The 3,497-nt window shown below is 41.8% G+C and overlaps 1 long non-coding RNA gene across 1 annotated transcript in view; it reads right to left on the minus strand.

The window, feature by feature from the left end:
- Positions 1-1,858: 1,858 nt before the first annotated feature.
- Positions 1,859-3,497, minus strand: part of LOC111867337 — a 12,566-nt gene continuing 10,927 nt past the window's right edge. The window contains exon 4 of the long non-coding RNA XR_002843331.1: positions 1,859-1,903. This is a non-coding gene — a long non-coding RNA (uncharacterized LOC111867337). The remainder of the gene's footprint in view (positions 1,904-3,497) is intronic.

The raw sequence follows: 3,497 nt of genomic DNA on the forward strand, positions 1-3,497 counted from the left end.
ATGTGGATTATTATGGGACCACGTATGCACATTTTGTAAATTATTCACACCGTCCAGGGTAAAAGATGCCTCATCAGTGAATAAAATGACGCTTAACAGTTTGGAATGAGCTTTTATCCAGTGGCACAAATCCATATGCTGTGCATGGTCGCCTTGTTCCAGATGTTGTACCCTTTGATCGTGGTAAAGATACAACTCTTCATCATGTAAAGTTCGCCACACCTGCATACGTGATACGCCGATGCAAGAGGCATTTCTACGAGTGGACAGACACGGACTTCTCTGAACCATCTCAAGAATGTTCTCTCGTGTGTTTATCACTCGTACATCCTCCCTTTCAAACTGCACAGAAAAACTCGGAAGAGAACCAGTATCATGCAATGTCTGGTGAATTTGCGTAAATACATTTCGAGATGGAACCCTTCAATCGGGAAAAGGCCTTTGGTATTCTCCAACAGCAGCACGTGCATTGCCACCGCAAAATCCACACACAAAATGCTTATCACAATATTCCACATTTGAAAACACAAAAGGCATTTCAGCAACTCTGCACAATTCACCTCCCACCCATTCAAAACGAGACCACAATGTATACTGAAGGGAGCTTATAGCTAGAGTGATTCACCACATTCAAGGACAAACTTAGATAAGACATGCCAGCTGACAGGTACCGTCCGTAGACTCGCCAGAAGAACACACTTAACTCGGGCGATTATCTCCGTAACTGTTCAACTTTGGACACAGGTGTTTTGGGTTATATTGGCATAATTTAACATGAGGAACACCCTCCCGAAGTTTGGACCTTTCCTCCCGGGACATCCTGCATATATATATATGTGGTGTCCCAAGAGGAATATGCCACACTGTGGGAGGATGTTCCTTATGTTAAAGTATGCCGATATAACCCAAAACGGATGTTCCTTATGTTAAAGTATGCCGATATAACCCAAAACACCTATGTCCAAACTTGAACGATTACGGAGATAAGTGTGGTCTTCTGGCTGGTCCACGCACTGTAACTGTCAGCTGACATGTCTTTTTGATGTTTGTCCTTCTGTGTGGTGATGACGGCTCACACTAGCCGCATACACTCGCATACCAGAATGCGCAGGCAGCCGTGTTATGTTCGTGTGTACCATTCCTGTATCATGTATAGTGCATGGAACCTTAACGAAAACTACTACATTGTGTGCGAGTTTTTTTTAGTTCAATTTAATGGCTTCATGCCACTAACAAGTTACTTTGTTACGTACATTATTAACATTAGAGAAACCACATATTCCTTCCAGTATTAATATGTATCAACAAGTGTGTGACACCTATCAAAGTTTCACAATTCTCTGGCAATTATCTCCGTAACCGTTCAACTTTGGACGTAGGTGTTTTGGGTTATATTGGCATACTTTAACATAAGGAACACCATCCTGAAATCTGGCACATTCTTCCTGGGACACCCTGTATATAATTTGGCGCATTGCCTAGAGACAGTGATGCTTAATAAGTAAAGAATCAGTTGTCAGGGAACTTTCCACGAAGTAATTCAAATAGCCTGTTACAACAATGCCTAATATCACCATATATGCTCGATCCAGCTGGAACACAAACCAGTACAAGAGATGTATAAGAATTAATTCTATTGGGACCTCTTCTACTGATCAAGTGACTAAGTTTATGAAAGATACCTTTATAAATATATGGAAATTTATTATTTTCCAAATCCCATCGAGGAAATTTGAATGAATCTCTCTCTCAGAAAACATTTCAATACATCATTTAGCCAAAATTGTTATTGCTTTGTAGCGAGCTGCTTAGAGACTAGCTAGAGGTTATGCATAAATTATAGCTTTTCTGAAACTTACGTTTAAACCTCCATTAATATGGAAGTAATGCCATCCTAGCAAACCTGAAAAATAATAAATAAAACGAAATGAGAATGTTACACAGATGCACATTTCCACTCCAAATATCTCACTTGTCACAGTAATGTCAGTTTCTTCTCTTTAAAAAAGCAGGGCAAGCCAGGTAATTTCACAGCATGGCAACCCCATAAAACCCACAGCGTTATATCACTGCCTGTTTAGATGAGTGCAATCAAAAGTAACTACACGTACTGGCTACCGAATACACGAAAAATCCGACATTAATTCAAAAAAGCTAGCGAAAACTCTCTGAAATATAGAGTAGGTGTGGGGCAAATGGTGGAATGAGAATTGGTAGGAGAAACTGGAGCACAGAGAAAACCCTGCCCAGTGCCACTTTGTTCGTCACAAATATTAAGAGGTATTTTCTGACATGGAACCCGGCGAAAGATGGGTCAGCTACTAACCACCTGTGCTATGCAACGGTCTACTCTAACCCATATTTAATATCAAATTATGTATGCTAGCAACTGTGGATCCATTCTGTTGATGCTTAGAATTGCACTATAAACAGTGTGGATTCATCTACTGATAGTCTCACTGGTGAAAGGGGATATCGTATCTGTGGGTTATGAATCACACGACAATACGCGAAACATGTTACACATTAAATGTAACTTGATTATCAGGACGGGATATTCGCCAGTTCAATGGAAAGTCACGCAGATCACGTGGTTCCGGAATCTGGAAGACCACAGCGGAAGCTAGCTCATATAGACCTATGAGCCTACTCCCAGTAAAGAACAAAATCTTCGAAAGAGCAGTACTCAAGACATTACGCCAGGTAGTAGAAGAAACCCGACTCCTCCCAGACAGAAACACTCTACCATAAAACACGTATACTCCGAATTGCACAGACGATAAGAGGAACTGTACTGTTATGCGGCGCTCCCAGACATCACACAAGCATATGATAAATTATAGCACCCAGGCCTCTTGTTCAGAATCAGAGAAACCTTCCCTATGCCGACTACTGTATATTGGAATCATATCTAAAGGTGCCCATACACGTACGAGTCTGGCTCGCGAGTCTGACTCGGCTCGAGTTCCAATGAACCAAACTCGTCCGTATGTGTGTCGCAAAGTTGGGGGTCTGCTCNATGTATGGGCCGCTTAATGGATAGACCCTCTCAAGTAAAATTCAAAGAGAAAACCAAAAACTTAAAGAAAACAAAAGCAGACATACCACAAGGAAGTGTCTCAGGACCTGTCCTATTTCTTATCTACGCAAGCGACCTCCTGATATCAGACAACACAACAACTGCTACCTTCGCGGATATTACAAGGTGTGGCAATAAAGAAACCGGATTCATGCTCTAACCCTTTATTGAAAAAAAATCAGACAATCGAAATGTTATCCCCTTCAATGTAGTCGCCTCCCCGATCCCTACACCACTCTATGCGAATTTTCCACTGTTGGAAGCAGTGCTGCAGGTCATCTTGTGTTATGCTCTTCAAGAGTTGCGTCGCTTTTGCTTTCACTGCATCCACGGACTCGAACCTGGTCCCTTTGAGCGCAGACTTGATTTTTGGGAAGAGAAAAAAGTCGCACGGTGCTAGGTCCGGAGAATACGGTGG

This window comes from Cryptotermes secundus, unplaced genomic scaffold (assembly GCF_002891405.2).
Source record: "Cryptotermes secundus unplaced genomic scaffold, Csec_1.0 scaffold4347, whole genome shotgun sequence".
NCBI lineage: Eukaryota > Metazoa > Arthropoda > Insecta > Blattodea > Kalotermitidae > Cryptotermes > Cryptotermes secundus.